Source organism: Grampus griseus (genome assembly GCF_964374135.1).
Source record: "Grampus griseus genome assembly, chromosome: 9".
In the NCBI taxonomy this organism is placed as follows: Eukaryota; Metazoa; Chordata; class Mammalia; order Artiodactyla; family Delphinidae; genus Grampus; species Grampus griseus.
Genome location: NC_139003.1, coordinates 37,679,988 through 37,693,241, shown reverse-complemented (window position 1 = coordinate 37,693,241; position 13,254 = coordinate 37,679,988). Strand labels below are relative to the sequence as shown.

Here is a 13,254-nt window from a genome sequence, read left to right as displayed (position 1 = left end):
CGGACAGACCTAGTTTGAGTCTAAATTTTGCCACTTATTAGCTGAATGACCTTGATTAAGTTCTTTAAATTCTCTGAATCTTAATTTTCACATCTGTAAAAATAAGAATAACAACTGGGCTTCCCTGGTGGCGCAGTGGTTGAGCGTCCGCCTGCCGACGCAGGGGACACAGGTTCATGCCCTGGTCCAGGAACGTCCCGCATGCCGCGGAGTGGCTAGGCCCGTGAGCCATGGCCGCTGAGCCTGTGCGTCCGGAGCCTGTGCTCCGCAACAGGAGAGGCCACAACAGTGAGAGGTCCGCGTACCGAAAAAAAAAAAAAAAAAAAACACTACCTTTCAGAATTATTCTGAAAATTAAGTGGGAATGCGTGTAATACTTGCCATAATTGCAATAATTGTAGCTTTCATCATCAGAGTGGAGGAGGAGTAGAGAAGATCAAGATGTACCCCCCAACCTAGCTGAAGAAGATGAATCAGGCTTGTTGTCATTATGTCCAAAGCAGCAGCAACCCTTCCAGGGCCTCTGCCTCAGAACATCTTCCTCATACGCAAATTTGGACTCATTCCAGGTCTCTGCCAATTGGAACGAGAATGACTGGCTCAAATCCCCATTAAATTCAACACTATCCCATAGCCAGTTTGCTATTCAAGCTACAGCTGTGACTAAATACTACCTACTGTCCCTGAAACCACCCCCTTCATTTATTTGCCTTACACAAATAGACTTCATTATGTACAGCATTCAGTATGATCAGACCCTGAAGCCAATATTCAATATCCTAGACACTAATTTCAACAAGGCCTAATTTATGCAAATTAAACACTGTACCACTTTCCACTGTTAATTTTCACAGACTTAATACAATTAGAATCTAAGGTTCTGACACTTAATGACAAGACAAATCATGCAAGAATTATGAACACCTTCTTTGTTAAAACTACCGTATTTATCAAAATATGGAAAACAAAAATAACATTCTCTTAAGGCAAGGGTTCTAAAATTAGGTCTAGGTGATTGTAACTGAAAACAGACAATTCATAATGCAACCTATCAACCCGTTAAGACCAACTCTTTTTGTAATTTTTCCCTCTGATGACCCTCTATGAAATTCAGAAAACTTAATCTCCCACATTTTCAACTGCTTATTTTTTACTGCCAACTCCCATCAATTTGGCAAGTAGATGAGAGCAGTAATCACTGGAGAAAATGTAGGAGAAAAAAAATGAGCCAAATCAACTGATTTTGTTTCGATAGTCTATTTAATCCGCACAATGAGTCAGCCCACGTGTTCCTACTAAATGTAATTAAGTGTATTTTGTAATTTTTGCTTTAAAAAAAGAGGTCTTGTGTATAATAAAACACCTTGTGTCCTTAAATAACAGTGGTAGAAATAGTTGCTAAGGTGATAGTTTGGGATTAGCATCTTATTTTCACAATAATGAACGTTTTGACTTCGACTATGAATAGATTTCCTTATCAGTACAATCAAAATTCAATTTGAATAAAGTTTTGGTAGTGGCTTTTAAGGAGACAAAGTACATCAATAATATATAATGTTTCCTTAAGGATACACAGTTACTGCTATGTTTCCATTTCTTCTAGTCAAAAATCAACGTCACACTAGGCCATAATGAATGGCTGCTTGCCAGCTGCACTTAACTGACTGAAACTCATCATTCCTTTAAAATCTATTCTTCTAGCAAGAGTAATTTAATAACTTAAGTTTGTGATTTGATTCAGACATATAATCTAACCATGGTATGGGAAGTAGGGGAAAAAGGCTGTCTTGATTAGTATTACAGATGTTTACAACATAGCCAATTTTTAAAGGAAGGACAGAAACTACAGTGGTTTATTAGATACAGAGTCACACCTGTTGTCTGTCATGTTTCAAACCCCTAGGTGTGAGATTTAGTCAAGGCAAATGAAAATGAAGAAGGACCAGCTGCAAAACATGATTTTGTTCTCATACAGTAATTAAAAGGAAAAACTGCACAACGTGTTGTATCTATGACAATCCCATTTTTCATGTCAAGGACAGTTCCATTTTCTTTTAACAGATTTGTGTTGCTGTCAAGTCTGTTATAAAGGCTAGTACTCACAAGTCTAAGCTATGGACCTAATTTATAGTATTGGTAGTCTCTCCAATTAGCTTTGCCAAATTTCTTTCTGAAGCATGCTAGTGGCGTGTCAGAAAAAGTAAACATCATCATTCCCATTCCAACCCCCACTCCTAAGTCTCTGCCACAATGAACTGTTTATCAACGGCACATTAGACATCAGACCTTATACCTTATGAACACTAAATGCTTTTAAAAGGTAAACCATAGAGCACCTAAAACACATGTGGTACAATAGTAACAGCACATCAGCACAGGTCAACCCTACAGTGTTATGTGCACATTCTTGCTCGAAACACCTTAAGGTAACAATACCTTATGTTTTTATGTTTGAATTAGACAAACATTTAATTCACATTTGCATCTTATTTTCTTCTTCTTTTTTTTTTTTTTTTGCGGTACGCGGGCCTCTCACTGTTGTGGCCTCTCCCGTTGCGGAGCACAGGCTCCGGACGCGCAGGTCCAGCGGCCACGGCTCACGGGCCCAGCCGCTCCGCGGCATGTGGGAACCCCCTGGACCAGGGCACAAACCTGCGACCCCTGCATTGGCAGGCGGACTCTCAACTACTGTGCCACCAGGGAAGCCCTGCATCTTATTTTCTAAAACTATTAATTTAATATGCTTTTGAATATTATGAATAAGAGTGTATTCATCTAAAACATGTTAATATACTCCAAGTCACCATGGGTGTGCCTCATTTGAGGAAAATAACAATTCTAATTTATAAACAGATCTTTCCAGAAAAAAAAAGGTCGCTTTAAACACATTCACCACTGTTTTCTATCATGTATCAAATTGAAAATATGATCTGCTTTGTCAAAACTTTATCTCTATACGAGACAGTGAGTAGAAAGGAAAGGTGAAATACATAAGCTTTGGAGCTAGATAGACAGAGATGTAAATATTCGCTCTACAACTTACTAGCTGTGTGATTTAAGGGTAAGTCACTTAACAGTTCTAAATGTTAATTTTTTCACCTGTAAAAAAGGAGATAATATTTATTTCAAGTTAAATAACACACGTAAAGTGTCTAGCAAGAAAAAAACAATGTATAAGAAAATTAATGCCAACTTAGTCTACTTACATGAAATGATTGTTACTGACAGTATAACTGACCACAGTAGCATTTATGAATCAAGGAAGCAAAGTGCTACTTATTATGGCATTTATAGTTAAGGACCAAGGTCTAAGCAAATGTATGCTCAGTTTTGACTTTTATCTTTATATGTAAGTACGAAGTACATGCCATATGCACACACATACATACATACACACATATATCTTTTCCACCAAGGAGGAAACTACCAGATTTTCCATGTGTCCAGATGATTTATGCACCAAATAACTTGAAGCACTTTAATGGACACTTTAATAAATACACTTTAATGGACAAAAAAAAAAATTTTTTTTTTTTACAGTCAATGAAAGGAGGTGCTTACAGGTATTGCTTAGGTATTTGAAGCCTGTAGCAAAAAACATATTGTTAAATTTCAAAATGTCCTAACATTGTATATGGAAAATATGATTCACCTAACCCAACCATGAAAAATGCCCTTAACCAATCTATGAAACAGGTTTTCTTTCCAGATCATGAAGAAGTATTCACTGAAAGGGCTGTGCACTGTAGAACTACTTTGGTGTTTTTTTGTTTGTTTGTTTTTTAAGTGGAGGCTAAAATGAAAAGAATAATTCAGAAAACAGAATATTTATTTCCCTTACCATAAACTTTTGCTGAATACACTAGGGAATTAGAGACAGCAAAAGAGAGCAGGATGAGGACAGGTGTAGCTCAGCTATCACTCAGATCATCAATAAATCAATCCCTTTGAGATTTTGATTTTAACATACAGCTGAAGTATATCAGCTAGGAAAGAATCCAATCTCTTCCAAGATTATTTATAACAAAGCACTCCTAACTGAAGTCCAATTTGTTTGTGGAATTGCAGTCATTCTGATTCAACTAAACAATAAATGAAGCTGCCTTTAATAGCTCCAACTCTCGAGCATAAAAGAAAACAAAAGGGAACTGCATGACAACAATACTTCACAACCCAGGGGCCCAGATGATTTTCATTTCCAAGCAGTTACTGAAGTGGAGAAAAAAATCTAACAGGCCACAGAGAACAATTCATTCACCTGAACTGCCCGGCATCAGCTGTATTTCACATAGTGAGCCATTCATGTTATGCAAATGAGCTAGCTGGGGCATTTTTTTTTTTTTTAACCATTTCTCTTAGTTCTGAAGGCCTTGTGCATCACCAGATTTCCAGACATGTCAGATGACCACTCTAAATGCTCCTCCAACTCAACAAAGCCAAAAGCACAGCTAGACCATGACTACTGATTGAAGGAGAGCAAATTTGGGAGGCTAGGAACAGGAACATGCTAGAATTTTTCCAAAAAGCAGAGAAATAAACGTATAAATATTCCTCAATGAATTAAGTTTGGGTTCTGACATACTATTATCTTCCATAATGATTCAATTATTTAGAAACAACCTATCATCCTGTCTTCCATAACCATTTCTTATTTTGTTATATTTAGTAAGCTGTATTTTACTAGGGAAGAAAAGAGGACTGTATGATATTTTTTTGGTCCTAGAACAAATCTTTTTGTGCACTTTTCTTCTGACTCAAGTGTCTAAAGGTGAAAAATACTGTTACTGAAAAACCTGCCTTATTCTTTTTATGCCAAGTAAACAGCAGTTCACTTCAGAAGAAAGACCATTTTTTAAGCTTGATGTTGCCTTGTTCACTTGCCATTCAATCATTCCAGAAATATTTATTATGCTGAATATGAAATATATATTTATTAATATGTTGAATTATGAAATACTTATGCTGAAAGTGTTCATCATCACTAGTAATTCTCCATCTAAATCTCTTATAGAATTAAAAGCTGCAATATAACTGAAGCAAACTGTCAGGAACAAACACTGCACTAGCAAATTCTCAAGTTGTTAAGGTTGATATTCTTGCATGGAGAGTAGTCATTTCAACAACAGATCTTAAAGTCCTTCCTGTATTGGGCTATAATCCTATATGACAGGGAGCTTACATCCATTACAGAAGTAAAATTTTCAACTTTAGAGAAGTAAAAGACTTAACTCCGTACATCTGCTTCTTGTTACTAAAAATTTACAAACTGCTTCTAAAGATAAAAGCTGTCCATTTGGGGGAACAGTACTATTTCTATTGAACTTCCATCTTACATCTAAAAATGTAATGCCACTCTGTCACTGCTTTCTTCATGTGTCTTATTCCCTAATACAAGATCTGCTCTGAAGGCCCACCTAGTATACTCTCTTCTAACAAAACACTTCATATCTGTGAAAGCTATGACTAGAACAGAAAAGAGAAACAGAATTTGCTTTAACAAAAGAAGAAGAGAACATATCTCAGAATCTTACCAATAATCACTGTTCTTTAAAAATTATTATTTTATTTTATTTTTGGCTGCATTGAGTCTTCGTTGCTGCACACAGGCTTTCTCTAGTTGCAGCGAGCGGGGCTACTCTTTGTTGTGGTGTGTGGGCTTCTCATTGCGATGGCTTCTCTCATTGCAGAGCATGGGCTCTAGGCACGCAAGCTTCAGTAGTTGTGGCACGCAGGCTCAGTAGTTGTGGCTCGTGGGCTCTAGGGCACAGACTCAGTAGTTGTGGTGCACAGGCTTAGTTGCTCCGTGGCATGTGGGGTCTTCCTGGACCAGAGCTCGAACCCATGTCCCCTGCATTGGCAGGCGGACTCTTAACCACTGTGCCACCAGGGAAGCCCTCATCGCTTCTTAAAGTAGGTCATTCAAGAGTATGAAGAATGATCTTCCTCTCTATCTCAAACTCACATGAAGGATTCTCTCCCTCAGGAATGGGTTCAAATGAAGCAATGGTTTATTCATCTGGTGGTAGGGATGATCATATATCATGTAAAAGGTAAGCATCATCAACCAACAAGAGAAAGTCAAAGAATGTGCGTGTGTGTGTGCATGCACATGCACACACCCGCATTTATGAATGGGTATGGGGCCATTAGAAATATGCCAATGAAAAAAATTCTGAATTGAGCAGTATCAACTCAGACTTGGCAAACATTACAGAGATACGAAAGTATTATGACAGATGAGCAAGCACCCTAAATATTGTCACAAGGGTATTTTAAATAGCTGTCACAAGATTTGAGAAGATAAAGGTTAGTGGACATTGCCATTGGAAAAGGGATAAAGGACAGGGAATAACTTGTGATGGAGGGCAGGAGAGGAAACGAATACCAGCCTCTAAAGAATAATACGTGGCTCCAACATTGCATTAGGCTTGAGCCAACGCTAACCTGGGCATTTTGAACATTTAAATTAAAATTATATTTTTGAGAACCTGTGAAGAGTCTATTTAAAATTAGTAATATTGGCACAATATGAAGATAATTATTCAGAGATATCTTTTGATATTGTTTCAGATTTATGAACTTGTTTTTTCCAAGTCCCAATCGTCAGAAAATGGTGTTTTCTATTATTATTCTAAAACCTTAGAGTCTCGCTGGAAATATATTTAAAGAGTTACTAGTTTCTAAGATCGACAATGTCATTATTTACAAGAACGAAGATTTAGTTTGAGTCTACATAAAATGTTTTCTAAAGTAAAAATGATATGATGAGCATTAAAAAATTTCACAAATTTTACTAATGTTGCCTAGGCTTCCTCTAATTTCTACAAATGTTTCCAACTTTATTGTAAGTGGAAAATATGGTAAGAAAGAGAATATGGAAGATAAAAGACATTGTAATCCAATAAAATTCTATGTGATAAAAGGTCTCGCCTAGAGTTTTTACAGGAAGCAAGAAGAGGAGGGGTAGGGGAGGAGGTGGGGCGATGCGGTGGGACATGGTTGGGGGAGGTCTATCGTTCCTCCACTAAAATGAAACACTTCCCCAAATGTAAACTACCTAAAGGTCAATGCCAAGAGGGAACTATGACTCATAAATGACACGAGAAAAACTTAAGAATCATTTACTAAATGAATATTCACCTGCAGTGAGTGGGTATAGAGTGCAACAAAGATGGCGCCTGTCAGGTCTCAACGTGCCCTCAGCCAGGCATGGTGGGCAGGCTAAGAAGAGGGAGTGTGAGGAAGGCTGTCCAGGGAGGAGGAGGACAATGTGAAGCCAGAGGAACGAGGGTGGGCGAGTGCTCCAGACATCAGAACACGCAAGGCTCAGAGGTTAGAAGCTAGATGTGATTCTGCTTGGTTGTGGGGACTGCCAGAAAATAAAGCCCTTTACAGAAAGGCAAAGCCAAGGTCATGAAAAGCAACATCAATGATATATGGAAGGAACCCCTCCAAGAGCTTTTGTCAGGGGAATCTAAAGATTGTGTTTCAGCAAAATCACACAAACTAATTGGGGTCAAAGTTAGTTACCAAAGAATCACAAAATATGTATCAACTTGTATTAAGGCTCTCAAAACCTGCTGCAAACAACTTTATCTAAAGTCAGACAAGTATTTAGGCCAAAGCTCATGAAGTCAAATGCTTTCAAAAGCCAGGCAAGTAATATAAGCAAGTGAACAGGCCCAGTGGCGCCCTTGGTGAACTCGGGAGGACTTGCGATAACTCAGCCCCCAAAACCACTGCCAGGCAGAGTTTTAGGTGCAGCATGTCCTGATATAACATTTAAAGAAAACCAGAAATCAAGACTCTTAGGTGAAATACATTAATGTTTAAACAACAGCAACTAAATCAATGTTTCTCAAAATGCTAAAGTACCACACGAAAATATTTGCAGAAATTATGTAACTCCACAGATAGCAAGATCATTTAGAACAAATTCATTAAGACACAGAGTACAGGTATCAAGTTATCTCAGATTTGAGCTAAACATTTTTTCCCCAAATACCTTCACTGGAAGACATTTCTGAGTGAAAAATTTTGCTTTGGTGGCTATTAATGGTAGAGAAAAGTAAGTTAACCTGTTCTCATTTGGGCAGAAATCTGTTTGCCTTTGTTTGGTTTGAATTTTCTCATCTCAAAGTAAAGTGGATGGTCCTAAGCATTCCGGAATGATCCTAAAAGCCTTTGAATATATGCAAATCTGCAAAGAGGAAAGCTTACAAATATAGACCATAGCCATTATGGAACATTTTTTAATTCACCTATCAATCTCTGATCTGGTAAACAGAAATGAACAAAAGGATGCTATTTCATGGATGACACTCTGAAATGGGACATTTCACTGCCCAGTACTGTACTCACAGTACTACTTCAATCCTCATGGTGGAATGTCAGTATACCTAATACTAGGTTATTGGATAACTGATGCCCAATGTGTTAAAAAAAAAAAGACAAAAAGAAAAAAAAGAAAAGAAAAATCAAGCTACATACAAATGCTTATCTAGTCTGTATACTTTGTTTCTGGAAAATAATCTTCAGCTCTTATCAATGCTAATTTACATAGTAAACTTATATGCAACTCTCAAATGACATTCAAGTAATATGATATAAAAAATTTTAATTATCCACAATCCCATACCCAGATATAACCACTTCCTATTTTTAATCTATATTCCAAACTAATACATCAAGTAATTCTAGACTGATGAAAACTTCTAGTTATGTAAGCAATTCCACCTGCACTCCAACAACCCCCACTATTATAATCACTAACATCAGTGCATTTTTTTCCATTTCCTCACATTTTTATTTTTAAAAACCCCCAAAATAATAACTGGATAGATTTATTTTGTAATATATGTCTACTAATGGGAACAATGGGATACTTCACTGGGAATTAATATTTTGCCTAACTTGGAATCAAAGTTTGTTTTCCTTATAATCATAGTTGACTGCAAATGTAGCAATCAAGTACCCCAGTATTTACCCAAAGTAATAAAAACTTATGTCCACACAAAAGCCTGCATGCAGATGTTTACAAGAGCTTTATGCATAATTGCCAAAACTTGGAAGCAACTAAGATATCCTTCAGTAGGTGAATGAATAAACATACTGTGGTACATCCAAACAATGGAATATTTTTCAGCACCAAAAGACGTGAAGAAAACTTCAAAGCTTATTACCAATACATTTTTAAAGCATTTCTTCCCATAGTGATCAACATGGGTGCCAATACTGAGAGACTAATTTCTCTTCCAAAAGTACTGCAAATATCATAATTAAAGAAAATAATTCAACCACAAATTGAATACCATATTTTCCATGAGGGTAGAATGTGTTCTGACATATTACAAGTGCAATGTTGACAGATACAATTTTAAACACAGTGCTTGAAAATTTCAGAGTATAAAATTAGTGGAACAGAGGAATGGTGGAAAGGAAGGTGTAGATCATTCATTTTACAAAAAAATTCTCCACTTAAAATGACTCATTATGAGATAGCTTTATAGAGCACCTTCTAATAATAATAAATAATAACATTATTTATTTATTTATTTTTGGCTACATTGGGTCTTCATTGCTGCACGTGGGCTTTCTCTAGTTGCGGAGAGCGGGGGCTACTCTTCATTGCAATGCACAGGCTTCTCATTGCAGTGGCTTCTCTTGATGCGGAACAAAGGTTCTAGGTGCACAGGCTTCAGTAATTGTGGCATACGGGCTCAGTAGTTGTGGTGCACGGGCTTAGTTGCTCCGTGGCATGTGGGATCTTCCCGGACCAGGGATCAAACCTGTGACCCCTGCATTGGCAGGCAGATTCTTAACACTGTGCTAACAGGGAAGTCCAATAATATTATTATAGTGTATAATTAACAAAAAATTTCACATGTATGTCAACTTTACCCTAATAAAACCCTGAGGGTTACGAATTATGAATACAAGTTTACAAGTGAAGAAAAAATCAGCCTCAAGAAAGGTAAGCACTATGTCCAAGATCTAAAAAATAAAGGAGCCACAGATAGATGACCCAGGATTTGAAATGAAGTCTACTAATTCCAAAGCTCATGCTCTGGTTAACATGAGCATTTCTAGAACAATCAGAGTACAGAGAGCATCTGTAGTAATCATTGCCCAAACCAAAAGTTTTAACTAAACATTAAAATTCTTTTCAAGAAAAGGTTATCTATGTATATGCTGTTTCTAACCAGAAAATAACTCCCACATACTAGCTTTATCTGCTTTCTATTATTCAAAGCCACTATTACCAAGGAATGTTTCTGGAAACAATAAATGCTTTTGACCTTTTTCTTGTATTTTTTAGAGATATTCAATAGCTCTAACAGTCTAAAGCCTCGTCACTGAAAAGAATAAACCATGAAAAATTTTCTCTCTGAAAGGAAACTAAAGCATGCAGAGATTAAACAACACTGCATGTTGTTTCTTTGGAAAAGTGAGATTGTTTTTACTTAAAAGAGTTAGGTGCTTGATTTAGATAATAATCTAGCAAGCTCATAAAAAAATAGCTTCTGCTCTTCCTGTTTTAAAGTATTCTGCTAATTAAGTTTTTGAATACAAAAACATTTATTTACCAAAGTTACAGAATAACAAAATGGCATTTATCAAACTTCATTTTGCCTTTAAACCAAACATCTCCAACTGATGCACAAATGAACTATAGTAATTTTTGAATTTGTAAGATAATGTTTGAATCTAATCAATATTCTCTAAAAATACCATACTTTCACAATTGTGCAGAACTCAGATGTAGAAATAAGATAACATTCCTAACACTAAAGTGGTTACAAGTGTGATGTTAGGGACACATTTTGGTTCATTGTATAAGATGCTACATGTTATTTCTTCTTCTAATTCAGTTTGGAAGCCAACTCCAAATGAATAAGATGTATCAAGGAAACCTCCCATTGAAGGAGGATTAAGACAAAATGCACTTCACTTTTACAAATAAGCAGTTTCACTTTTAAAAGATACTTGCAGCTTCTCATTATCACACAGATGTTCACTTTATGTCCATTGTTCACAGAGGACCAGGCTGCCTAGAGTGAAAAGTTTTTTAATTTGAGTAAAAGTGTAAAGTGTTTTTCTGTATCTGTCACGGGAAACTCATAAAACTGAGCGCCCCTCAAGTGGTGCAAAATGGCCCTTCAATAATTCAGCTCTCTGCCCTGAATTGCCCAAATTATCATACACTGAATTCACACCCTCTGAGAAAGAAGTTTTCAAAATACCTGAATTGTAATGCCTCTAAAAGACGGAAAACACAAGGGCAAGAAGCAGTTTCAGGTACTTAACTAAAAAATATCTGGGTAGATCAACAAGTCCAGAGATCTTTCTAAATATGACACGAGTCCATCATTTTAACTTAATCATCTTAAACTACCAGTAATTTATAAAAGTAGACTAGACTCACACAATTATATTACAGACAAATACCAAAACAAGTTTTTCCTTCAAGGGATTTATTAGATTATGATCTTAATATAATCCAACTAGAAAGAAACAAATCATTCTCAGATTCTCTGATGAAAAAAACCAACAAAGACTTAATTTGGCTGGCAGTGTTTCATGTGGAACTTAGAATATTTCCCCCGAAAGATGTCATATCTCTTACTAAAAAAGAGTAATATAAAATAGTCCATATTATATATTAATAAGGGTGGTTGTTCAGTTACCTTCTTTTAACTGAAAATTAATCCGAAGCCTGACATTCTGTAGGACAGATTGATTCAGGTCACCCGTTACAAAATTAAACATTTTCTGCTTTCACTGCATCTCATTAAACATGCTACTTCAAGTATAAATAACTCAGTGCTTTCATTTGCAGTTACCCATTTTGCTATTGTTTACAGCAACCTAATTCGGCACATAATAATTCAGGCAGCATTGGTTTCACATTACACTGAAGTATTAATTTTTAATATAATTGCATTCTTTCGTCCAACAAAAGCTAGTTCAGTGGGGATTTTACTCAAGTGATTCTTCAATTATTATACAAGGCAAATTCTTCTAAGACTTTGCACCTCTCATTGTCCTACTGATTCATTTCTCTATAAATTGAAAACTTGTTATGAGCTTATTTAAACTAACTTATTTGCTTAAACAACACAGTGAATGATTACACTGGTACAAAGTATATGCCCTATACATCTCTAAAACACCTTTTTCCAAAGGACATTTGAATCAATAACTAAACAAAGCATGTTTTCTTTTCCAGCACTATAATGTATTATTACTAAACCCCACAACTTTGCATGAAGGCTCATAAATAAATTGCTGGAACATCAATAAAATAATGATAAGAAGCATATAAGATGTGTTCCTATATGCTTCTTTCTATCACAAATTTGAATGAAGCAGATATTTGGAGAAATGAATTGAAGATCAGTTAACCTGTCATTCCTCAAATGTGGGGTGATCACAAAGAAGTACAATGTACATACTTGAGAAGAAAAAAGGTGAATCGATTGAAAACAAGAAGGTCAAGGGTAAAATACAAATATTTGTTAACAAATGTTCACAAAACAGCATGAAGGCCTTCAATTAATCACTAAGCACCTTCTCATGTTTGTGTATCTTCTATGTAATGGCTCATACTTACAACAATCCCCTCTGAAATAATGGCTTTACGAATAAGAGTATATTTTTAGATTAACATGTTAAAATTCCATTTTTTAATACTTATATTTATGGTTACTAGCAGATAATTGAGGAAGCAAAGTAATTGCTTACCTAAACTGTAACCTGAATTCTGCAATACTGAGATCAAGCTCTACTGGCCCCATGGCCAGTTCTCTACAGAGGAGAAACTAGTAGTAAGGTAGGTCATTTTTTGACTTGATCTAAAAAGACTGTGTTTAACTAAAGAAGCAAAAAAGACTTGATATTTTGGGGAACACCTATAAGCCAATTGAAGATCTATATTAATAAGAATCTTTTCATAACAATACTTTTCTATATCTTTTAAGTCTATTTCTCAAAACATTTTAATCATAATGGATTGCATTACTTAAAAATATTTATAAGAATTAGTTGTTTTTATGTGAAATATATGAGGAAGGGATTGTTTTCTCTAAAGAGCTATGCAATTGCAACAGGTATTACAAATTACAGGAATATAAATTATGTTTTAAAAAATACAGTACAATATAGAAATTTTCAATTAACCCTATCAATAAGGTTTCCCTTGTGTATGAGTTTAATAAAAAACATACCAGCCTAAATTAGTGTATCAGTAGATAA

General features: G+C 35.8%; 1 protein-coding gene across 2 annotated transcripts in view; it reads right to left on the bottom strand.

Annotated features, from left to right (window-relative positions):
* Positions 1–13,254, bottom strand: part of IMMP2L (inner mitochondrial membrane peptidase subunit 2) — a 900,746-nt gene that overhangs the window by 585,059 nt on the left and 302,433 nt on the right. The window lies entirely within an intron of this gene.